The sequence below is a fragment of the Rhipicephalus sanguineus genome, chromosome 5 (genome assembly GCF_013339695.2).
Source record: "Rhipicephalus sanguineus isolate Rsan-2018 chromosome 5, BIME_Rsan_1.4, whole genome shotgun sequence".
Classification (NCBI taxonomy): domain Eukaryota; kingdom Metazoa; phylum Arthropoda; class Arachnida; order Ixodida; family Ixodidae; genus Rhipicephalus; species Rhipicephalus sanguineus.
The window spans coordinates 197260810-197287711 of record NC_051180.1 but is presented as its reverse complement, the minus strand read 5'-3'; positions in this window follow the sequence as shown (position 1 = coordinate 197287711).

The following is a 26902-nucleotide window of genomic DNA, read 5'->3' as shown; positions in this document are numbered from 1 at the left end:
GAACCACAGGAAATCAATAATGACGAAGAGGTGGAGTGGAGCGCTCATCCGCTCTGCTGTTTTGGCCAACTTTCGTTATGAATTGCACAAAATATATTAAAGTTAGGTAGCTGAAATTTATTTACCTAAATATATGCATGTTTTTGCTTCTGCTCAGGTATGTTTAGTTTTTATGTGTAGTGTAGATGTTTTTATAAAAAACCTCAAAAATGGCCCAATCGGCAAAATTTTCTTTAATTTGAAGGTCTTTATCTCAAAAAAGCCTTGTAGCAGAGCGACAAAAATTCTGCATTACGTTCTTCGCATGCTTATCTACCAAACTGCCAAATTTTGTATTTATATAACTTTTCAGTAAAGAGATATGATCGGGCTAACTTCAAGAAAACACCGAACAATGAAAGCTTCTGACGACAATTAAAAAAAAAACCCATTTTTTAAATTTCTTAAACTTCGTCCACTTATTCTCCTCCACATCAGCTTTCACAATCATTAAAAACATGTTGCATAATGTCGTTGCACTAATAGTTACGGCCCCTCCAATGAGACCCTTTGGCAAGGATGGGCAATTCCGACTTCTTGCCCAGCAAATGTATAAAATGCAGGCAGGATTGAAATTCTTTTTATTAAAAGGTCAGCAGGTACCTAAAAAGGTGTCGCCGGCACTGAAGACTTAAATTTTGAAATTATTTGGTCACTGCAGCGGCCACGAGCTCGGAGCTACCGAGTAGGCGCGCGCGCACCCGAGGTGCTCGTTGTAAAAGACGGCGCAGTGAGAGCTCGTTCTCGCGTACTCAGACCGATTGAGTTCGAAACAGCAACACCTCTCGGGTGACTTGAGCGCACGTGCACTGGAGCTTCGCTATTCAATCCGCCCTCTGTTCGCATCGCAGCTAGGCGCTGATAACACGGCGGAGATGGAAGCAAGATGAAAACTCTATAAGGGAGCTATGAGCGCTCGCTTCACGCACGCTGCTGCCACAGAAACTGCGCTGCGCCAGTTGCGATCAGTGGAAAGCATGAACGTGGCGCTCCAGTGGCAAAGCAAAATATGGACTGTCAAAGGAAAGAAAAGCAAAACTATCGGTAACCGGATGCGCTTGCCTATATTAGATGTCGGCAGCAGACGGCGTGAACTGGCCGCGCGTTCGGTGCGCTGTTCACACTTCATTCGGCGCGGATAGTTCTTGTGCTTTGCTCTTACTCTACTCCTCCTGTGCGTCTCATGACGAGAAAGTATAGCTCTGAAGAGTCTATTGTGGAGACTACCTTTCGAAGCACCAGAAGCTTAAAGGAGTACTGACACGAATCTAAAAAAAATTCGGATTGTTGCTCTAAATAAAAATACTGGTGTCGAGAAACCTAAAACGACTATTGTCGTGCCTGGGGATGCATCCTATATATTTTAATTAGCGCCACCTTAAAAAGACACTTTCGGTTTCGATATCGAGGGGGTGGCTTCTCAGTGTCGTTTCATAGCAGTGTGACGTCACGGAGATACAGAAATTCGCGACGTACTAGCGGGAAATCCGTCATCTGCTCGTGGTGCAATAGACAACGATGAGTGAATTGTCGTCCAGTGACCCTGACAGTGATTTCTACGATTTAGGCTGCATGCAGGACGCAGAACTCGCGAACTCGGAGGAACTGTCTTGACTTGTCGGGATAATGTCCTTGCAGTGTGGCTGGCTTGAATATGCTCAGCGACGAAAACTTCAAAGTCAAATTAAAATATTTTATACGTGTTCTCCGACTCCAGTGTGTGGACGGCGTGGACACTGCATACCAACGAAGCAAAAAATGTCCGTTTTGCGATGTCTCAAAATCGTGTCAATACTCCTTTAATTATTGCAAAGAAGCCAAAATTTCGCAGAGTTACCGACCTAGACATAAATGCTTTGAAGGAACGTTTAACGCCCGAAAGATCAGTGACTGTCAGTGAGACGGACTACTTGTGCTAAGCGTGCTTTTGCTACCACTGCAATGGAAGATCTTCACGGAACGCACAGTTTAACGATGACATTCTTATGCCCCCTGAAAATGAAATCGACGCAATTAACCAGATCACTGCGACTACCGGTGCACGTGCGTTCAAGTCACCCGAGAGGTGTTGCTGTTTCGAACTCAATCGGTATGAGGACGCGAAAACGAGCTCTCACTGCGCCGTCTCTTACAACGAGCATCTCGGGTGCGCGCGCGCCTGGTCGATAGCCCCGCGCTCGTGGCCGCTGCAGTGACCAAATATTTTCAAAATTAACGTCTTCAGTGCCGGCGACACCTTTTTAGGTACCTGCTGGCCTTTTAATAAAAACAAATTCAATCCTTTCTCAAAATTGGCTAGCGCGAAAATCGACAAGGACTAAGAAGGAACACTGATGTACAGGACAGGCGCTAGTGTTCATCAGTGTTCCTTCTTAGTCCTTGTCGATTTTCGCGCTAGCCAATTTTGAAGATTATGAACCAAGTAGCCCAACAACGTATACTATTAAAAATTCAATCCTGCCTGCATTTTATACACTTGCTGGGCAAGAAGTCGGAATTGCCCATCCTTGCCAAAGGGTCTTATTGGAGGGGCCGTAACTATTAGTGCAACGAGATTATGCAACATGTTTTTAATGATTGTGAAAGCTGATGTGGAGGAGAATAAGTGGACAAAGTTTAAGAAATTTAAAAAATGGGTTTTTTTTTTTAATTGTCGTCAGAAGTTTTCATTGTTCGGTGTTTTCTTGAAGTTAGCCCGATCATATCTCTTTACTGAAAAGTTATATAAATACAAAATTTGGCAGTTTGGTAGATAAGCATGCGAAGAACGTAATGCAGAATTTTTGTCGCTCTGCTATAAGGCTTTTTTGAGACAAAGACCTTCAAAGTAAAGAAAATTTTGCCGATTGGGCCATTTTTGAGGTTTTTTATAAAAACATCTACACTACACATAAAAACTAAAAATACCCGAGCAGAAGCAAAACCATGCATATATTCAGGTAAATAAATTTCAGCTACCTAACTTTAATATATTTTGTGCAATTCATAACGAAAGTTGGCCAAAACAGCAGAGCGGATGAGCGCTCCACTCCACCTCTTCGTCATTATTGATTTCCTGTGGTTCGAAAAAATTTTTGGCGGCAAAACAAATTGCGGATCTCTTCTTTCCACTCATCAGGCAATAATATATAAAATTTTCAAATAAATTTGAGAGGTCGACCAGCCATCGTTTGTTCGATCTTACGTGGAATCACCCACCTTGTTTCCCTTTGCCATGCTCCTAGTTTTCTCCTTCCCCTCACTCTCTTTCTGGCGCATATTCGGGGGAGGAGAACGAGCGGCTGCCGGCAGGTTATTGGATCCGGGAGGCACAAGTACAGCGACCATATTTTTATTATATCACCAGTGAAATTACAAGCACGGCCATGAAAAAAAATCGGCAGATCCCACGCCTTGTGGGAATCGGTTTAATGCGAAGCACTCAGCGAGTACTTGTGTATGCTGCATTTTTTGGCTTTGAGCCAAGCGTTACGAGGTGGATCGACGTGATTATGTAAGCGTAGTGGTTGTGTAGACATCGTAGCCTACCAGACACGTCGACTACACTGGCGTTTAAAGGAAAAAAACATGGTTGATCCCTCCGTCATAGGAATCGGTATAACACGAAAGTGAAACGTGTCCTAACAGAAGTAGTGCTTTTTGTGTAGCGATATGTGAGAGCCTGTACAATGTCTATGCGTGTTTGGCAGCCATAGCACCGTTTTACGTGGATGCGCCTATGTTGACCCCTAGTGGAATGTCTCCATCGCGACGACTAACGCCCATGATCATGATTAAGCCGTTGTGGTAGCTGAAGTTGTGAACATATATTTGGACACAGCGAATCGCGAATCCCGCGTAAAGATGACATCAACAAGCTCATAATCAACACTGGTACCCGATATGCACTTCTTCAAAATGTCGTCAATTAAGGGGAGAAACGGCACGGTGTGCGCTTTCTAGGAAACATTCAGCGCAAAATGACACAAGGACGAGAAGGGAGGACACAACACGTGCGCTCCTTGAAGTACTCTAGCAAAACCATCTTGCTAGAGCGCTTCAAGCACTTTGTGATGCCGAGCTCAAGATCAACGAGAAGAAGAGTGAATGTTTCCAAAGAAAAGTTGTGTTTCTGGGTAGAGTATCTGATGGCCAAACCAAGACAACGAAACGGGAATCAGTGGAACGAATAGCCAAAATGCAGAAGCCGTGTGACTTACACTCTTTGCGAGCATTTCTGGGTTTTCATTTCGGTCGTTCATTAGAGATTATGCGACAAAAACCAAATGCCTCACAGAAATGGCTAAGAAGAATGTTCCGTTTCAGTGGACAGCAGAGTGTGATTCCGTTTATCACAGCCTTGTGAGCACCACTTGATCTGATCCGTTTCTCACTTTTCCAAACTTCAAGTTGCCCTTCGAGCTGAATACTGACGCTGCTTATTATGGCACAGGTGCAGTGCTTTACTAAAGAGATACAGACCGTCCACGGAGCCGGCAACAGAGGGTCGTCGGATACTACACCTTCTCGAAAGCGCAACTTAACTACAGAGAAAGAAGCCTTGGCAGTCCTAATGGCCGTACGGATTTTAGACCTTACCTGGATGGCAGGAGATTCACGGATCATCAAGCCTTGACTTACATCCTTAACCTCGCAAAGCCTAGAGGAAAGATCGCTAGGTGGGTGGCTGAACTTCAGCAGTTTACATTCGTGGTCCATCACAGGTCTGGGGAGCACCTAAAGGATGCAGATGCACTTTCGAGACTTGCGGTCATTCCTGATTAAGAAAACATCAACACAAATCTGTTGTGGGAGGTAACTGAAAAACATGGCTGATCCCTCCTTCATAGGAATCGGTATAACACGAAAGTGAAACGTGTCTTCACAGAAGTACATGCTTATTGTGTAGTGATATATGAGAGCTTGTACAATGTCTATTTGTGTTTGGAAGCTATAGCACCGTTTGACGTGGATGCACCCATGTTGACAGCATGTCTCTATCGCGACGACTAACGCCATGATCATCATTAAAATAACAGAGAGCTGAGCTAGTTGGTACGTATTCATTCTAAAAAGAGACAGGGCGTGCAAACACGGACACAAGAAAGAGATCAGGACACCACAAACGCCAGGCGTTTGTGGTGTCCTGATCTCTTTCTTGTGTCCGTGTTTGCACGCCCTGTCTCTTTTTAGATCATCATTAAACCGTAGTGGTAGCTAACGGTGTGAACATATATTTGGACACAGCGAATCGTGAATCCCGCGTAAGGATGATATCAACAAGCTCATAATCAACACTGGTACCCGGTATACACTTCTTCAAAGCGTCGTCAATTAGGGAGAGAAGCGGCACGGTGTGCGCTTTCTAGTAATGGGTAGCCGACGCCTGTGCTCATGCATACATAATACACACTGCGCTTCAGCAACACGGGAGGTAAAGGTTCGTAGCCTGAGCCGCAAACGCGTGCGTCCCGCTGGCCTCTGTCTCTCAGGCGCTGCTCTCGCTCCACCAAGGCACGACATTCCGAATGCCCGTCGAAATCGCGTCCTTTCTGCAACGCATATTGCAGCAGTTTTGTTAGTCGGTGCTCGCGCCATTGAAGCAGTCGGCGGCAGAGAAATCCCGTTTGGGCACGTGGAAGCTGCACTACTCCGATGAGCCGACGCACGCTAACACGAAGCCAAAGGCAAAGAACGTAACTGCGTCAAGGGTGCCTCGGCGACGCCAGCGCAGCCAGTCTACCTCTCTGGTACCGAGACGCTTTAATCATGACCTCCGATATCGCGCGCAATCTCGCAGTAAGCGCTAGTAAGTGTCGATCTTGAAGCATTACTTCTTTTTACCTCTCACAGACGGCGGCACCGCCTCGCTCCGCGCCGCCTACCTACACCGCCAACAGACAGCACCGTGCGAAAGAGAATGTGTGAAAGATATAAGGCACGTTCGCGCCGAGTCTAGCATCTCACGAGTTAACTTAGTCGGTAGGGCGTCGGGCGCTTGCCGTCGCGGCCGCAACGTCGTGCGTTCGATTCCCAGCGGGGTATCTTTTTCTTGGTTTTTTTCTTTCTCACCCGTTGGCGTCCATTTTATCAACGTCATATCCGTGACGGATGTACTTGGTGGACCCCGGCATAAAACACTTTCGTGTTAAAATTATGGTCTGACGTACACTCTAAGAAAAAAAAAAGAGTCAAAAGAGGGTCAGGAACCCTGACTCTCTTCGGGCGTCCATGTGACCCCTTTTGAAAGGTACAGGCAGAGAAAAAGAGTTAGCAGTTCGGAAGGAGTCACTGGACGCCCCTGAAGCGCGTTTCGATTGGCTTCCGTCATGAAAGAGCCGCCGTTTACGCCATACATATCGCGCGCTTGCCCTTTGGCGCCGTTGTAGCGCGTTGCTCGCCAACGGAGACGGGGTTGGCGCCGGGGTGACGCGCCGCTTCTGCCTTCTCTCTCAGTCGTCTCAGTCTCCTCGTCTATGCTATTGGAATGCGTTGCGTTGGTTGCGCGGGTTGCGTGTCTTGAAGTTTCATCAGTTCATGTTCATGCGCGTTTTCGGTGGTGTTGACGCCGGCTCCGCGCACGAAGTGACGCTTGCAGGGCGGAATATTCATGGAGCTGCGGATACGGACAACGGGCGCCAGTTAACGGTGAGTGTACTGCTTTCGTAGGCACTAATTATACAGCTTTAGCTGGGCGTCTGCAGCAGCTCTGCGGAAGTTATCTGCCAGCCATTTCCAACAGCAGCCCGTGTCCGCGGGGCTGTTGGGGATGCCCAACTAAAGCTGTCGGTTAACGAGTTGCCACCGTTATGCGCGTTGCTGTACAAGCTCCCATAAACTGAGCGATGGAAACAATAATCGAGGGTCATTTCTTGCTGATCGCACGTCGTGTCTGCAGCACTACTGAAGGTGCAAGATGTCGTTTTGGATGCACTTTAGTCTACTATTTCCATCGACCTTGAGTGTGCAGCGTGCTTCCACGCGTGGGAACGTGAAAAAAAAAAAAGCCTGTGTACAGAACGCTCAGACGCACTATATGTAATGGTTTTTGTTGGCTTAAAGACGGTAGTTTGAGGTGCAGATATAGTACGGTGGCTTCCAGAACGTACGCAGTAGTCGTTCAAGTTGGACACGCCTCGCCGGTAAAGTGAAAAAGCTCTAGACTTTCGACGGCGCCCGTTGTTGCGGCCGTCGCCGTGCACTTTTTTTCCTTCGTTTCTGTTTGCTGTTTTCATGGTTTGCCAACATCTGCGATGACGCTATAACGGAATCAAGTGAGTCTACGTGATTTTGGGAGTTATGTGTGCTAATTCTAGCATATTACATGTCTGATCTCGACGTAGACGGCGTCCGCACGCGCTGGGTGTCGTTCGGGCCCTCGTACTCGCATGTGTTTATCTGAGTATGGGTTACGTTTGTAAAACATGCGGTCAGTAACCGCTGACGGCGTGTCCCTGACTGCCGGAGGATGTGTTTGGGTGTCGGGGTAAGCCGGCGCAAAACCGTGTTTATTCTGAAACCAAATTTTGAAGCGATTTCTCAGAAAAAAAAAAAAAGTGATTTCATTCTTGTATAGCCAGTGCCTATTGCGAGACGAGGTTCCCGCTGCCTTTTACGTGAAAATTTGTTTTCGTTCCTTCATTGTGTCTATGTGAACCACTTATTTTGTAGGTTTTGCAAACCATTACTGCAATTTCATTTTGTCATCATAATATCACGTTCTGCTTTTCAGATACCGTTGTTCATGGTGCTCACGCTGAACAGGAGCGACAACCTAGCAAGCCACAAGTCTGAGACCTCCAGCCGTCACCGCTTTTTGATTTATTCTTAATCATAAGGAATAAAGATTGAAACACTATGCCCATTTCTGCAGATTATTTTGCGCTATATGACACTATGCACATCAGTCACACATTTTAGTTGGCTATACTCATAGAAGCATGTAAATGAGGAATACCCAAACTTCTTAACTGGAAATCACAGACCATCTTTTCGCGCTTGCTATATAACTTTGCTGGAAAATAGGTGTTGTTTTGACGAGTTTTATTAAAATATAGGTAAAACTGAACTATTCTTTTTTTGCAGTCGCTGGGCAGAACGGCAAGTATTATTGGACTTGCTTAAAATGAATACTCCACTATTTTCAACAGTAGTAGCGCAAAAGTAGAGCAAGGGTCAAATGAGTAGCTTAAAATACTCGTCGAGTCGCTTGACGCTTCGGTGTAAGTCACTTGACCCCCGTAGGAGTGTCACCGGCAAGAGTCGTCTGACTCCCTATAAGTGGTAACGTGATCCTTCAGGTGAGAGTCTTTCCACTCTTCCTAGAGGGTCAGGGGACTCTCCTAGAGCGAGCCGACACTGACCCACCAAGAGAGTCACCGTGAGTCAGTGACTATTTAAAGAGAGTCCAATACGTGGCAAGTCAGAACTCTCCGAAAAGAGTCACGCATACTCTTTTTTTAGAGTGTGCCTGTGTGCAGTAGGCAGACTTGTTGAATTACGTTCAGAATAAGCATAGGCGTATCTACGGGGGGGGGGGGGGGCAAGGGGGCCGCTAGCCCCCCCACTAAGAAATGTAGGGGGGGCGGAGCCCCCCCACTTTCGAGAGTGGTTATTGTCGGCTGCAGACTGGGAAACTAACAAGTCAGGCTAAGTTTTAATTGAACGCAGCAATAACGTAATTTTGTAGTAAAATTTGTCCTACGATTCTGCCTTGACGACTCTCCTCCGTGTGCCATGACCACGCACTGTAGGCTACCGCTGTGGTGCGGGCTGCCTATTCCACGCTTGCGCGCCTTGCGCTCGAGCATTGCAGAGGAGGGTATCTCTCAGCAAGGGCTCTATAACATTACAGCAATCTGTCATGATTTTATTTTGCTCTGCCTGGTCTGAAATTTAGGTAATTGGCGACGCAAATATGGGCGGGAACCAGTGAACGTTTTATAGCCCGATCAAACTCTCTCCTTTTTCAGGAAATTCAGTTTCTTTCTTTGAAAAAGAATAGCATCGCCACTGCTCCATATTCAAGCTGCTGTGAGTTGATGAGTGCGCAGGTGTGTCCAGTATTTTAGTTGTGCCTAGCCAGGACAGCTGAAATACATTCCCACTTTAGTCTCCAATTAGCCTGCTTCACTTGGCTTATCATACGAGGTCTGTTAGAAAAGTATCCGACCGTATTTTTTTTTTCAAACACCTGATGGATATGAAGAAAGCGCGCTTGCACAAGCCCACCTTGAACCTTCGTGCGCATGCGCGAATTTTTTCCCGCTTGCCGATAGGGTCAGTCACTGGGACGCAGCGTTTGGGTGAGGTAGTGCGCAGTGCTCTCGTCGGTTTTTTCATTGCAAGGAAAATGACGGAGCGACTGAACCAGCGCTACTGAATCAAATTTTGCCAAACACTTGGCGAACGCCAAGTCGACAGCATTCGGTAGATTCAGACGGCTTTCGCTGACGATGCTATGAGCAGCACACAGATTAAGGAGTGGTACAACCGGTTTAAAAATGGCCGCACATTGGTAGAGAGCCAGCCACGCTCGGGTCGGCCATCAACATGCCGAATTGACCAGATCATTGCCGAAGTGAATGCTCTGGTGATGCGGGACCGTCGTGCAACTATCCGAGAAATTCCGGAAGAGGTGGGCATCAGCACGTTTTCTGCACATTCCATTACGACCGAAGCCTTCGACCTTAAAAAAGTGTTTCGGCGAAATTCATGCCGAAGCTGCTCACAGTGGAGCAAAAGCAACACGACATGCTGGATTCCACTAACAGTGACCCCGACTTCATGAACACCATAATCACTGGTGACGAGTCTTGGGTGTACAGGTACGACCAGGAAACCAAATCCCAGTCGTCACAGTGGAAGCATTCCACGTCAGCAAGACCAAAAAAGGCCCGCCAAGTGCGCAGCAATGTCAAAGTGATGCTGACTGCTTTCTTTGACTGCCGTGGTGTGGTACACCATGAGTATACTCATGATATACCACATACGCACCACAGGGTCAAACAATCACCAAATAGAACTACAGGGATGTCCTCCGTTGCCTACGTGATGCTATGCGGTGCAAGAGACCGGAGTTGTCGTCAACAGGAAATTGGCGCGTCCCTCACGACAATGCTCGTGCACATTCTTCGCACTTGATTCTGACTTTTTTGGCGAAAAACCAGACTTCTATAGTTCAACAGGCTCCTTGCTCTCCTGATATGGCCCCTGCGTCTTCTGCCTGTTTCCCAAAATGAAGAGGCCATTGGAAGCAGCGCGATATCAGACAAGAGAGGACGTTATGGCTGCAGCGACGGCTTTGTTAAACTCCATTCCGAAAGAAGCCTTCTCGGAATGCTTTCAACAATGGCAGCACCGCTGGGACAAGTGTGTGCAGTCCCAAGGAGACTACTTTGACAGTGATGAGGTTTCCAACGCTCCAGGTTATGCTAGTTTTTTTATTCAGCCAAAGGTCGGATACTTTTCTAACAGACCTCGTATGGTAGCCTGCAGCGATCGCGGCGGCTTGTAACAAGGCAGTGGACTCGAATACATTGAGAAGCCCAGCTTTCATGTTTGCCCCGTTACTTGATCTACCTCACCAGGGAGATGATCAGTGTTCACGGTTTTCTGGACGAAGAAGGCTGACTACCTGTCAAGGACTGTGTCTGTTCCTATTAATGTTTATTTCTCTCTCTACCTCTTTGTCACCAACGATGAGTTCACAGAAAGTTGTACGCGCGCAAAAAAAAGCTCAACATCGTTATACTACAGCTGAAAGTATTTATTATACACATATTAATCCATCTCACCCGCTGCTATAAGCAGCCGCTGCCAATGTGATTGGCTGGCAGCCTTCTTAAATTACGTTCAAAAAGAAACACTGTCTGGCTTTTCCGAAAAAAAAGTCATTGTTCAGCACAGTAATGTGCTGCTTATTGTGCACACTTCATTTTAACGCCGCGAGTTTTCGCAGACTTGTGACGTCGCGTAACAAGGAGGCGATTTTATGGCACGTTGAAAATTTTTGACGAATAGCGAAGAAGCAATGACAAACAATACGCCGTATTGAAAATAGTTCATTATTATTTTTTACGCAGCCATGCGTACGTGGTAATTACGCGGTGGATCACTTACGCGTCATTTGTTGCGTCGTTTTAGGAGCAGGTGCTGTGAGCATGACACAGAAAATTTCGACCAATCATTAACAGCTAACGACCTATACGGCAGGAAACAATGCGGGATAGTTTAACGTTATAATCGCCCACATTTTTTCAAGGAAAATTTGAGCTTACACAGTTTACGTAGGTAGGCTATTTACTTGGAGGTACCGGAGGGGAGGAGTAAAGGGTCACTTCACCGCTTTTCCGACCACCCCCCACCTAAGCTGGGAAAAATAGGAGGGCAAGGAACGACACCTAGTATATAAATTCATAGTCATTTAGAATCTTATAGCAATACACAACCAGCTCAATGTCGTTTGCGTAAGTATTATTCGACTGAACTTGGTCTTCTTCTTAAGAAAGATTTTATATTAGAGGGGTCTAACAGCAAAGAAATTGGCACTCGGCTTATCCTGAAGACTCCTGCGAAGTACCTTGCTTTGTCAGCCACATGTTTTGTTTAATAAGCGAGAATTTAAAGTACTAGAGTCATAGCATGTTCTTCATACTCATCGTATCTACAACGCCAAACTAAGACTGGGAAGTTTGCTGATGCAATGCTCAGATGATCAGGTTAAATTTGCGTGTACTTTTTAAAGTTCACGGTAACAGTTCCAAAATTTTATTAAACACTGCTGTGTTGTTGCGGTATATGGCGGCCATATATATATATATATATATATATATATATATATATATATATATATATATATATATATATATATATATATATATATATATATATATATATATATATATATATATATATATATATATATATATATATATATATATATATATATATGCGGCGGACAGAGTGCGCGACGCCAGCCCCCCCACTCGCGAATGAGTTGGTACGCCACTGAGAATAAGACACTTTCATGCTATTCCGAAAAAGTTTACACTCCAAGAAAAAGTCGATTATTTGGGGAGAGTGTCTGCTACACAACGATAATCATCATTCAGCGCGCGTACTTTCGTCGCGTTATCACCGCGGTCCCGGCACTTCCCGGTCATGAACGGCGCGCGCGTTATCAGCGCGACATAACGTTCTTGATAGGAAGGTGACGAGAGCCGGGTTTTCAAGAAAGGACACGCGATCAAGCCGGATGACGATTATTGTTGTGTGGCAGAAACACTCACCAAATACTCGACTTTTTCTTGGGGTGTAGGTATTGTTCAGCATAGTAATGGGCTTTTTAGTGTGCATTTTACGCCGCGCGATTTCACAGATTTGCGACGTCGCGTAACAAGCAGGTCATTTTATGGCACATCAAAAGTTTTGATGGATGGCGAACTAATGGCCGAAAATATGCCGTATTCAATATGGTGTCATTGCAGCTAACAGCGCGAAACACGTAGACGAGGGAGCAAGAAGTGGACACGGCACAGCGCTGTTTTCAACTGAATGTTTATTGCAAAACACGAAAACATTTGTACATCAAAAAGAGAACAACACGTGACAAACCCAGCCTTGGCGATCTATATTCTAATGACCCAGAAGAGCCCACTGCGCATCTAAGCAAAGCAATGGAGACGTCTACAAAGTAAAAAGGCGTAACGAAAACACGACACGGGGTAACAAAGATAATTATCCGCAATCCAACATGTTAGCTTCGTTATCCAGTAAGGCAATAAATGGCTGGCTGACACACTGACACCCGTTCTTACGTATAAAAAACGCCTCCATAATTTCCCTTGACAATTTTTCGGGGTGCTTGAAGAGCACGTTTGTTTTGTCAAAAAGGGGGCGGCACCCACAATCGCCACAGTGCATAGACAAATGTGAATGCGCAAAGCCTTTGAAAGAACCGTGGTGTTCACTCAGCCTAATATTTAAACAACGCCCGGTCTGTCCTATGTACTGACGACCGCATGTAAAAGGAATTGACTATACACTCTTAATCAAATCCTGGCTAACGCATGCCCTGTAGGCGGGACGCTTCAAAACTCAGGAAAACTCCCGGCTATAGTAGGCCTTCGAAAAGGAATGAGCCGTGACAAGTGTATATAAAAAACGTGCACCCTTCACCGCCGCCTTATAGACGGCCTGCAGTACACTCTTAATCAAGTCCTGGCTAACGCATGCCCTTTAGGCGGGACGCTTCAAAACTCAGAAAAACTCCCGGCTATAGTAGGCCTTCGAAAAGGAGTTAGCCGTGACAAGTGTATATAAAAAACGTGCACCCTTCACCGCCGTCTTATAGACGGCCTGCAGTCTCAGTGGCGCGTCGGTGGGGCCGCGTAAACGAGAATCCTGGCTACAGCTGAACGTATGCTCCCGCGTGTTATAACTTGTCGGCGCAAGCGTCGGTGTATGCGCGTGCGCCGACAGCGTCAGCCGCAAAGGCGAGCAATGCAGGTATACGCATGGAGCTAACTATACGCACTCTCTCTTGCGTGCGTGAAAGAGAATAGGGGCCGCTAAGCTCTCCGTTGCACTCCGCTTCTGCTGTTTTTGCGCCGAGAAAAGACAGGAAGGAGGTGAAAACGAGAGTTCGAAGATATTGTGGATATTGTGCGATGGGAAGGGGGCTGCGTTTTTGGCGCGAAATGGGTTAGTTTTAGCGCATTCCACGACAGCGGCGGGTGTTTGATAGGTTGGTGTGGTTCGTTGAGCGCGCCGCGTGAACCGGTACTCGGCCGCCATGGAAAAATTCTCTTATCTCAATATTAAGGGGGTGTTGCGAACACATAGTTACATCCCCTTGCACGTGAAATGGCTACACGCAAGCTGTTGACGCAGGATTACACGACGCTCTCGCGCCATTTCTGTCTAGCTGGTGCGCTCACTGCGGACACAGCCCGGCGCATCATACCCGCCTGGGTGAGTGTTCTTCTTTCTTCACATACATGTTCGTGCTGTTAGCGTTCACATTGTTGCACGCTTGCGCTGATATATATGAATGACGTATAGAACTGTCAGAATATTCTTTTGACGGCTTTTGAAATAACTATACGAGTATGCTTACGAGTAACTATGCGAGTATACGAGTACTTTGTTGTAATCGTCATCCGTCTCTATAGTCGCGCGCGTGTTGTCGTGCTGGTCGCATTTATTATGAACTCTCATACAGTTCAGACAATTTCGTCGCTCTTGACAGGTGTCAGTGAGATAATCAGTTAATCACTTCGTGTTGCTTGACAAGCTGTATACTTTTTGCTCTCGCGTGGCTTCTTATCCCTCGGCTAGCAACTGTTCTCCGCACTTATAGTCAATGATACAATGCGGCAATAAAAGCAAGCATATTTTTGCTAGCAGTTGAATGATGTTAGGATCTGCTTTCATGGTAGGTCGTTATACTGCGCATTTATATGTCTTTTTTTACCTTTGGGAAGCGGAAAAACTTTTCCACAATCAAAAAGTAATAAAACTGCACTTACGAGTGCCGAAGACGTTGGTACCGTTTCATGGGATCAGGCGCTCATAGATACGACTCGCGGCATGTCTTGTTTTTAGGAGGCAAAATCAGCAATTTGACTTTCTGAATAGCGACAGTCTTTAAAACGCGTTTTGCTGCCTAATTTCTAACATGTTTAAAAGACAGCCTCATTCATGTTCGTGAATACATGTGCGTATCTGCTGTGTCCCTTCACTGATTTCCGTGGTTTTCGGTCACATTTGCCCATTGGTCTTATGCAGTGCCAAGTCAAGTGTGGGCAAGTACATCAGTGCATCATGCACCGGCTGTGGTGCCTGTGCAAACTACAGATCTCGATGAAGGTAAACTAATGCGTCATATGTAATTTAGACGTTAGCTAGTTGATGGCATTTTTGTTCTCTTTTCATGCGATGCAACAGCGATATATAACCGTGGTTGTATAAAAGTAGTGTCGTTTTCGTTGGCAGCTTATTATTTATGTTGGATTGCTCATTGTTAATGTTATTACAGAGAAGTGAAGTGCATACAGTAGTCGTAATAAGGGATATAATTGTTGTTCATCCTCGTGATAGTATACACAGAATTTTAATAAGTTTGCAGGTGGCAAGACCTTCTGACACAAGAGCCAGGCGCAGTTTTATCGAGCAACTGGTCAGGAGCTCACACCTTGCAGGGTCTCCAGCAGCAGCCGCAGCAACACCAGACGTGGTGTTATTTACAATGCCGTAACTGAGCATACGATCTTTCTTTCTGTGTTTTTATACATTTTATTTTTTTCCGTTTCACACCCATCTAAATATCGCCGCCGCAGCCGAGCATTGACCCGCCGCAGTGAATTAATTTTTAATCGTGCATTGGCTGCTACCATTTAAATATTCGCCGTGACTGGCATTCACCTAGTATTGAAGAAAATTCGTTTGCAATATTGTGCAATATTGTGCAACCAAATTTCAAGCCAAGCTTGCCTGCCACTTTATTTACTTAACGCATGAATCGTGAGTCTATTGTTAAACTGCTTTCCTTTTACGTGATTCTCATCAAATTGCGGCTGTGCTGTGGTTTTCACTTGCAGCCGACATTCGAAACAGCTTCACTTTTAAGAAAAACTGGAAGTTTCATGGAGAAGTTCAACAAGGTCAAAGTCATACTCGGTCAGATGTGCAATGCCCGCATGTATTTCGTGGAGATCGATCACTATTTCTGAGGAAATGGTGCTAAGCTTTCTCTCCTAACTGTAGTAAGTTTATGGTTAAAACACTATTAGAAAGCTTCATTAGCAACTTCTGAAAACACTTTCATATTTGTAACTTCTGTGACGCTGTCTACACAAAATTCTACAAGGTGTATAACAGATTGAAAACGTCCGTTTACCAGGTAGATGTTTTTGTGTGATGGGAGAAAACACCAGGTGATCTAAGAACATAACGTCGCATGTGTGCTCTGCTTTTCTTTTTTTTTTTTTCTGTCAGGATGACATGCCAGCAGCCCGCCCATCGCCTGACCACAGAATTTGGAGGCAGTACGACGACAAGGCGTTCTACGATCAAGTGCAAGGGAATGTGAAACTTTCTGTTGGCACACTTCTAGAGAAAGCTCTTATTTGGTGCTTGACGATGTACTATATTAAGTACCTCACATACCCAACTGGGCATGCTCAAAACTTCGTCTTGTGCAGAGTATAATGAACCCAGTTGTTTCCCAGGTGTTTTGCCGGCGAGAAGCTGCTGAAGACATATGAAAAGATCAAAGGTATTCGTTAAACACCAGAATATATTTGTCTTAAAAAACATTGCCTGGCACGTTTATCGTTTCCTTGAGCGCTGAGCATTGCTTTTAGCGCTGTTTGTATTTTTTTACAATAAATACTTATTTTTACACGTGAGCAGTACCTGTTTCTCGCATGCTTATACACGCTAGACACAGCAGGTACTGTTGAACTATGAAGCTGGTATGGTCCGTCAAGTCATTCTCAACTGAAATGATTCCGCTGAACGGTACATTTGGGGGCAACGCGGTGCGTCCATGCTTTAACCGCGGCTACAGAAAAATAAAAAAGATGCGAATTTTTATACGCATGTCTAAACACACTGCATGCTTATAGTTTCCAAGCTTACTATTAATGGTTAATCTAGGTACCCATCAAGGGGCAATTGAGCGCAGAAACGCTCCTATGTGATGTAATCGGTTCACGTTAAAAAAATCCCAAGTGGTTAAAATTAAGCAGTATTAGCATACGGTACCCAGCGCTTCGTGTACACAATTTCTTGTGTTTCTTGCCACTGCGCATCTGTCAAAGACTAAACACTGGTATACGCACGTTACTTTCCGAATTCAGTATAGCGTAGGTGCCCAGCCAACGCAACGTCTGCGTACACAATGTTAAAACTCTGTTAGCCAACAATCAACCCCTACACGGCGTGCCACTTGACTTAAAGGGAGTCCGCATTAGGGATATACCGCAACCCGACTGCTTTCTTCGTTCTTGTGCATGCCACAAACACACAAAAATAGTAATGAAGACGATGGATAGGATCAATGCGGGATCAGTGAAGAGACCTTCGTCCTCAAGTGGACATAAAGTAGACGTAATGATGAAAAACGAAATGCTTCCAAATGCTCGAATCGTTTGCTGTGAAATGTATATATCTAATTTAATGTTCTACTATTAGTAACGGCATGCTGTAGATATCAAGTGCGGGCAGTAGAGCTTTCACGAGGTGTTCTAGATTTCGCAAAACCGTTCACCCTTTTCTCCTAAATCCGCGGTAGGCAATGTCTAAGTCTGGAAAACAATATTTGCATAATTAACTTACCACCCTCTGGAACGTACATATGTGCCAGCGCGAAGTGCGCACGCCAGTGGGTGTACCTCGTAATAACATCGCCGCATTGGCTAAAAAAGTTCAGAATTCGTTAAACACCCTCATGTTCGACAAATGGCCACTCTACGTTAACTTTCTTACGATAATATGTCATAATTTAGCAGTTTCAGTTCCTCGCAACGACTGCCACAGTGAGGCGCAACCACTTTGTATGTGCGCAATAAAAAAAATCTGCGCATAGCTCTGCAACACTAGAGCCTATTACTCGATGGTGTCAAATTCATTTTCCGTTAATGCAGCACTGTACTATGTTCTGGATTTCTGCTGTACGCAACGCCTCTCAGTAATCCGCACATAAAAAATAAGTGCGTGTATACGTAAAACACTCCAGAAGGCTATCCCATGCACTCTAGCACAACAAACTAACATTCCCCAGTCGCGTGCGCACGCAAATACAGCTGTGTGGATGTAGCTCGTAAATGTTTGCGTGTTCAGCCGTATTAATCACGGCGAGATTTGTCAAAAATTTATCAAAAGGTGAGACTTGTACACAGTTAGGCACTGCATGCCCATGAAAGTGCCTTTCGCACCAGTGACCAATACTATATACTTAGCACATTGCATGGACTCGGGCTTCCAGAAAATGTTTCAGTAAACTTATGTGAAAAATATAGCATCATCCAGTGTGATTTTAGCGCAATCTCGGCTTTGAGATGAGTATGAGGTGATTTAAATAGCGCGGCGGGACCGCTATATCAGCGTGAATCTAGAAGTTCTCAAAAATATGGCCACTGATGGAGTCGTAACAGAACGCCACAAATATTTCTGCGATAAGTGCTGCCAGATCCAGTCCATGTTAGCATCATATTCCTGCCTGTGCACTGCGCGCCTGAGAACGACGAACGGCGAGCCGCGTCTCCAGCGTGCACAGCCCAATTCACGAGTCACGTACGTCGCGCGAGTGGCGTCCAACATAAACGACATTTCCTCCGGGGCGCAGTCCGCCGAGCGACCACGTAGCTGCATGCATTCAGCGCCAGCTCCTCGCTTCCATGGTCGACGCAAGTGTCGGCCACATTTTTCATTGAAGCTAAAATAATGTCTGCTGGAATAGTGTCATTCACTTGAGGGGAAGCGACGTGCACTATCCAACGTTTAGAGCCAAGATGAGTTCCTTTACAAGTGAAGTTCATCGGCAGTGCGTGCACGGCGTACCGCACCTGCTCGGGCGTGTTCGCATATTTTATATATGGCTGACAATACCACGATTATCAGCGCATGTTCATCTCAGTGTGTAATTATTACGGGGAGAGGGTCGAGCCAACGACGATAACAGGTAAAACATCCTGGCATATGAGCGTGAGCGGTTTGTTCTGAAGCACGGTCGACTACTACGGCTTCGAAATAAACTGAATAGGCTTAGTGACGATATCGGCTACCGGCCTGGTAACCGTCGGCGGTGAAGCGGCCAGCGACGTTACTGAGAACACGGCGATTCTCCGTCGGTAATCGGCTACGTCGCTGTGCGGTTGCCGCGGATGGATTCCGAGCACACGTTCCACGGCAAGCGAATCTTGACGTTGAAAACTCGTTCAATCCACGAAAGGCAACAGGCTGACGGCCAACATGAATAGAACTCGGATATTATGCATGCCAAAATTCTTTAATGTAACTGAGGCGCCAGTGCCAAATGTATGCGGAACAGTTTTATCGTTTGTACCAAGCACGCAAGTTCGCTTGAAGCATGCTCCCAGCAATAACTTGAGTGACGCCGTATATAGTTTCACGAATGTCATTTAAAAATGTCTCCTTACGTATCAGTGAACGCTGCATGCATAATAACGACCTCCACTACACGCCAGAGCCTGTAGCGACACATTGGTGCATATAGAAGAAGAAGAACGGAAACTTTATTGTCAAATCAATGAGATTTGAGTCCGGCGTCTTTTTAGTGGGCCTGGGCACCCACCGCGGACGCGGTTCCGAGACCTTGTCTCGAAGCGGCTTCCTCGGCACGCTGGACGGCCCAGAGTTGTGCTGTCAGGTTCGAGCTGAGCAGTGCGGTCTTCCAGCGCGAGCGGAGGCTGGCGGTGGAAGAGACGGATGAATCGGCACTGTTCGATTTGTCTATTAAGCCCTGACACTCCCACAACATGTGGCTAAGCGTGGCAACCTCGCCACACGAGCTGCATCTGTTTGTAGTGTAAATATCTGGATACATGGCGTGCATGATTCTGGGGTTCCTGTACGAATCTGTTTGTAATTGTCTGTAGTGTACCGCTTGCGTCCTGTTTAGCCTATCGTGAGGGGATGGGTATACGCGTCTCTGTAACTGGTAGTGTGTCGTGATATCGTGAAACCTGGTCATACGATCCTCCCACGCCCAGACGTTTGCCGTACCCCGCGGGGGCTCTTGTTCCTCCGGTGATGCTCGGTGAGTGAGGCCTCGAGCAACACGGTGAGCCGCTTCGTTTGGGGTGCTCAGTCCGGTGTGTGCCGGTATCCACAGCAAGTGCCTTCGGTTATCGAAGTCGACCTCTCCTGGATGTACGGGATGTCGCTGTAGTATGTGGCACGCCTCTTGCGAGATGCGCCCGTTCGCAAAATTGCGAATCGCTGTTTGTGAGTCGCTGATCACGTACGTGGCCTTGGTCTGTGTGAGGGCCAGTGCTATAGCCGCTTCCTCTGCCGCTTCGGCGTGTGCAGTGTTCACGGTCACGCTCGTGAGGTATTTGCCTCGATGGCTGGTAACTGCCGCCACGAAACTCTTCCTGTCTGGATAACGGGCTGCATCTGTGAAAACCGCTTCCTTGTCGTTGAAGTAGCTTTGGTTCATGCTTTGTGCCCTGGCTTTACGCCGTCCCGTGTGGTGCTGGGGGTGCATGTTGCGAGGCAATGGCGGAACGTATATTCGCTCGCGAACTGCTCTTGGAATTTCGACCTTGATGCCATGCTGCGTGTGGTATGTTATGCCGAGTTTTTCGAGCACGTGTCGGCCCGGGCGGGTCTTGGATAGGCGCTCGAGCTGGGACATTTGTTGCGCCTCCACGAGTTCCTCGAGCGTGTTATGCAAGCCTAGTTCTAGGAGTTTGCTGGTGCTAACTCCAGGCGCAAGTCCCAACGCAAATTTGTACGTCTTGCGTATGAGGGCGTTAAGCTTGTCCTTTTCCGCAACCTTCCATTTGTGAAACGGTGCCGTGTACGTTATTTGAGAAATGACGAAGGCTTGTATGAGTCGTATGACGCTGCCTTCGCGCATGCCCGCGTGTTTATTCGCGATGCGTCGGATGAGTTGCATCGTGCTGGTGACTTTTGCCGTTATCCTGCGCAGTGCTTCGCCATTGCCGCCGTTCTGCTCTATAATCATCCCCAGTACCCGGATCTTATTTACCGTCGGGATAGGTGAGCCGTTTGATGCTGTTAATTTGATCTCTTCTTTTTCCGAGGGGACGTAGCCCTTGGGTGGGCGCCCCTTTCTGACCGGTCTATATAGCAGCAATTCGGATTTTGCAGCCGAGCAGGTGAGTCCCGTGCCTATGAGGTAGTCTTCCACGCATTCTATTGCCTCCTGTAAGCGTTGCTCGATCGCTCCGTCACTGCCCGTTGTCGTCCAGATCGTAATATCATCCGCGTATAACGTGTGGTGCAGTCCTTCGATTTGATGTAATCGTTCGGGTAACCCTAGCAGGACTAGGTTGAAGAGCATCGGCGAGATCACCGAGCCCTGCGGGGTGCCCGAGCTCCCGATGTTGATTGGATCTGACTCTAGTTGTCCCACTCGCATGCGTGCGGTTCTTCCCGTGAGGAAGTCTCGGACGTAGTTGTACGTTCGCAGTCCGAGATTCAGCTTGTCTACTTGTCGCAATATGGCGTCGTGTCGAACGTTATCGAAGGCCTTCTTCAGGTCCAGCCCGAGGATAGCTCTCGTCGAGCGCCCAGGATTTTCTATGATTTGATGTTTCAGTTGTAGAAGGGCGTCCTGCGTGGAGAGATGTCTTCGGAACCCAATCATGGTGTGTGGTAATAGTTCGTTGTTTTCGAGGTAATCCGTAAGTCTAATGAGGAACGCATGCTCCATCAATTTGCCTACACAGGACGTGAGGGAGATAGGGCGCAGGTTCTCCAGCTGTAATTTTTTGCCGGGCTTCGGTATAAGTATGACCTGTGCTTCTTTCCATTGCTGGGGTAGCTTGCCACGCGACCAACACTCGTTGATGTATTTTGTCAGTTTTTCTATCGATCCGTAATCGAGATTGCGCAGTGCCCTGTTCGGTATTCGATCTGGACCGGGGGCCGACTTGGTGTTGAGTTTGATGAGGGCTGCCTCGATTTCGGCAACGGAGAATTCCGCGTCCAGGGTGGTGTTGGTTTCTCCCGTGTAGTCCGGATGTACTTGCGGTGGCGTTTGGGATATGTAACGGAGTTCCGCCTCTCGTAGGAAATCTTGCTCCGTTCCCCCGTAAGCGTGTATAATTTTGTATATGCCTTGCCTATGTGTGGTCTTGGTATTGGCAGGATCTATCAGGTACCGCAGCATTTGCCACGTGCGACTCGTAGTGAGCTGACCGTCCATCTCCGTGCATTTCTCTTCCCACTGTTGTTTTTGTAGGCTAAGCGCGTGCTTTTCTATTTCTTTGTTGAGCTGCGCTATCCGTTTTCGCAGTCTTCGATTGTGTCTCTGTTGTTTCCAACGGTGCTGCAGCTGGGTTTTGGCTTCCCACATGTGCAATAACCGGGTGTCTATACTCTCGAGCCCAGCTGTCGACGGTATCGTTTGCGTCACGCGCTTGATGTCCCGCCGAAGTTGGTCGGTCCAGTGTTCTATGTCTTTGATGTCTTCGGATTGTTGCTTGTCACGATTTTTCCGTAGCTGGTTCCAATTAGTGATCTTTATTTGGCGACCGGCATTGTGTTCCTGTGGGCCGCCTTCTGCTTCTATGGAAATAATGTAGTGATCACTACCCAAGTCTTGCATGGTGTTCGTCCAAATGACTTTGCGTGTGTTGCACGTAAAGGTAAGGTCCGGCGTCGTGTCGGTGCTGACGCTGTTGCCCTGCCTTGTTGGTACTGCGGGGTCAGTGACCAGCTCGAGGCCGGCGTGTTGCGCCGTTGCCCACAAATGCCTGCCTTTCGGGTGATCGTGCTTGTAACCCCACGCCGTGTGCACCGCGTTGAAGTCGCCCCCAATGAAGAGCTGTTGCCCCTTGGCGATGTCGAGTGCTCGTTTGAAGAGGACGTGGAAGCGGTGTTTGCGGCATCTGGGACTGCTGTAGACGTTCAGTACGAAGATGCTGTCGGGCGTCTTGCGTGGTGGAATTAATTCTACGAGGACGTTTTCAATGTCCCTGACATGGGTGTCGTGTTCGATAGCCGTGTGCGCTCGCTTGACCAACGTGGTGACGTTTGGTTTCTCCGCCTTGCCTGTTATTGACTGGTACCCCGAAAGTTTGGCGGGGCCGTTCGTTTCCTGCAATATGATGACGCCTGGGCGTTCGGGGATCGTTTTCAGATATTGTTGTAAGTGTGCTCGCTTGTTTCGGTAACTTCTGCAGTTCCACTGCCATATCGTGTGTTTTTGTTTCGATGGGTGTCGGGCCATGTTCACGTGGTGCTAAATGTGTGGCGCCGCTTCGCTATGCGACGTCCCCAGCGTGCTGTTAGCAGCTTCTAATCTGGACAGTCTGAGGTGAACGCTCTCCAAGCTCTGCTGGATGGTACGCGTGATGGTTGCGGTGATAGTTTCCTCTAGACTGCTTAACCGACCCTCGAGTGCTTCGAGTCGCGCGTCGCGTATTGCTGCGCGCGTGCGCTTGAGACGTGCTGCCTTTAGAGGGGTGGGAGCGGGTCTGCGTTTAGTATCAGGGCCTTCTACCTCATCGTCCTCTGTGGGTTCTTCTTGTGTTTCCTGCATTGCCTGTGGATCAGTCTCGCTGTTCGCGGCGGACTGCAGTTGTTGTATGAGTTCGTCTTTTGCGCGAATCTGTGCCTGCATGTGTTTTGGTGCATATAAACCCCCGTTATTTTACTTTTTTTCACCCCCGTGGTGTGATGTGGTGTGGTGGTTAGCGTACGCGCTTGCTGATCGAGTGTTCGCGAGTTCGAATCCGCGTGTGTTTATTGTGAATTTTTCTGTGGTTTACTTCTGATTGTAATGTGTGTGTATGGATTATGTATGTCATAAAACATGTGTGTAAGTCTCCAAATTCCCCAAATAGAGCTTAAAAGGTGACATGAAATCAATTTTTTTTTCACCGCTTCGTACACCGCCTATAGCTAGGACGCGCCGCAGCTGGGGCGCACCGTAGGTAGGACTCCCCGTAGACAGGACACCTGGTCACGTGGAACGAGGAGATGTCTATAGGCGGCCTTAAACTAGCCGGGATTCGAGACGAAAAATCTCCGGCCTATATTGAGTCCCGCCTATGAGATGAGCCGTTGAGAAAGCTACTACGTCGAGGGACGGCTACGGGCGGCGCCGCCTGCAGGTTGTGCCGGCTAAACAAACAGTCTATATGCGTTAGATTTTTCGTCTCGTTTCCGGGCTATAGACTGCCACTTTAAGCAGGACTTGATTAAGAGTGTACACCACGTTTTGAATGCACGGAACAAACTTCATACCGTGTTTCATAGAGCATGGCAGATTGCTTCTATCTTCTTTGTTTTCTATGCGCCTACTTACTGCATGGCAAATTCCTTTCAGCTTGCATTTACTCGAAAACCTGACATTTATTCTGGATTTACATGCGGCTTTCTTTAACCTGGATCCGACTTTCTTAACCTGGACACGGCAGCACTGCCGTGACGATGTCGCCTTACGTTCCTCTGTTTGTACAGGTTTTGGCCGAATGGATCATCTTGGACCGAGCAGTGGCTCTTGTCATCACCGAAACAGGCACCGATTGTGCCGGGTTGGGCAGTGCGCTACGTGCTCCGAGGGACAGCCATCTCTGCGCAGCTAGATTGGAGCTGGCGAGTTCAATGCTATGCCACGTGGATCTGGGCAACTGCGCGCCCACTTGGAGCACGATGACGTCCCACGCAGCCTTGATGACAAGCTGGACGGAGCCCATAAAAGCAAGGACCGACGCCTCATGCTTCAGTGGACACGGCAGCACTGCCGTGACGATGTCGCCTTACGTTCCTCTGTTTGTACAGGTTGTAACGAAAAATATGACTTTCGTAGTAATTGTATTTGCTTGATAGTGCTGCCGTGTCCACATATTGCCCTCAGTTTGAAAGATTGCTATTCAGTTGTATGCCTCTTGCTGAAACTGTCGGGTGATGTCGAGGAAAATCCTGGGCCTGATACTAAAGGAACATTGGAGAAAATATTGAACAGTCAGAGTGAAATATTAGCAAAAGTTAATGAAATACAAGCAAGACAGACCTCCTCGGATGCCTGTATTGCCGATGTGAAAATCAGACCACAGACCATTGAAAAACAACTAAGGGGGCTAGGGGAAATTCAGAAACGCCTTACGGCAATAGAAACGGGTATTGGTGAGCACGAGGGTGAATTATCTGCTTTTGCAAGGAGCATAGAGGATCTGGAGAACCGTTCTAGACGTAACAATCTCATTATACGCGGAATAGAGGAAGAAGACCCTGAGAACGAAGCTGTATTACTCAGAAAGGTGAATGACGAAATCTTTGGCAAAATACTTAATGCAAAGCTAAGCTCAATCGAGAGAATACACCGACTGGGAAAGAAAACTCCTGATAGGAATCGTCCGGTCATTTTGAGAGTAGCACACTTCAGGGATAAGTTGAAAATCATGACAAACTGTCCCAAACTCAAGGGTACACAGTTCAGCATCAGTGAAGATTACTCCAAGCGAGTTGTTGAAATAAGAAAACAACTATGGATTTCATCAGCGGAAGAAAGAATGAAGGGAATGAAAGCTAAACTTATTTTCGATAAACTAAAGGTAAGTAACGTTCTTTATGGCTGGAATGAAGCAAGCAATAAACAGTTCAGAATTACTAGTTCAGGCCACACCGGCTCCGAGTGACGCAAGCCACGACCAACAGCATGCTTTAAGATTATTAATTTAAATGCTAGGAGCATATTGAGTAAAGCTGACGCGGTAGAAGCAGTGATCCTGGAGCATGAGCCAGGCATAATGATTATAACAGAGACATGGCTACATAAAGATGTACAAGATTCGGAAGTGACACCTTCAGGCTATGTAATTGTAAAAAATGATCGGCAAACCAGAGGAGGCGGTATCGCTTTCCTTATCAAAGACTGCATTAAATTTTCACTATTGGATGAAACTTTGACAGAAATGCTATGGATTACGACTAGGCTAAATAATCGAACTGTGCATATTGGAGGACTATACAGGGCCGCAAATTCTTCTTTGGATACAATAAAAATGCTAAGAGATTTTATGGATTCAAAGTTAAGTCTGCATGACACCGTTGTTTTGTTAGGTGACTTTAACCTACCGGGAATAGACTGGCTATCTCACTCTCCGGGAACAGAGCAAGTAGCAAGTACTGAGCAACTACTGGAACTAGTATTCTCTTACGGGCTAACGCAAATTGTTACTGATTTTACCCGGATAGGTACTACCACGGCCGCTGGATATTTTTATCCAGCGGCCGTGGTAGTACAAGGTCATCGGTCCTTGATTTAGTATTTCTGTCACCTGAACTGCGGCATTTTCTTAGTGGCTGTGATGTCGTAGAAGGTCTGTCTGATCACAAAGTGGTAGTAACGCGCCTAGCTTCCGACACTTCCAGTAGACACACGTTTAGCATCGTAATGAACTTTGTGGCCGCAGACGACTTAGCCATTCTAGACTACCTTGAACAGTCATTTGATAATTTTCTGGTCCTTTACAATACTGGCTGTAGCAGTGACAGATTATGGCAGTTATTTTCAAATGTCGTTGCAAAGTGTGTTGATTGTTATGTACCCAAGGTTGTGAAACGCATTCGTAAAACCAATCCTTGGGTTACTAGAGAAATTATTCATGTGAAAAGAAAACTACAACGAAAACAGAAGTCTTGTTCGAGAAATAGTACCTCTGAAAACAAAACCTGTATTAAATCAATGCGGCAAGAACTGAAACGGCTAATCAAGGAATCCAAGGATAAATTCTACAATGTGACACTGAAAAAAATTCTTGCATGAAGCCCCCACAAAGTTCTGGCGCTATATAAACCCCCCGTGAAGTTCTAGCCAATTATTCGAGGGACCTACTCAGCAACGTGTTGATGACTTTAATACCTTTTTCGCTTCTGTTTTCACGAATGATAATGGTAACCTTCCCCATCTTCCCACTACACCATCACGGCAGCCAATTGATAATGTAGAAGTTAGTGAGGCAGGCGTTCTTAATCTTTTACTTAATTTGAATATAAGAAAGAGCCCTGGCCCTGATGATGTACCCAACGAGTTCTTGTACAGATACGCAGAATGGACTTCCCGTTTTCTTACTAAAATATTCCAGTCTTCAGTACGTAACGGCTCATTTCCAACTGCATGGAAGTGCGCTAAAATCACGCCTGTGCGCAAAAGTGG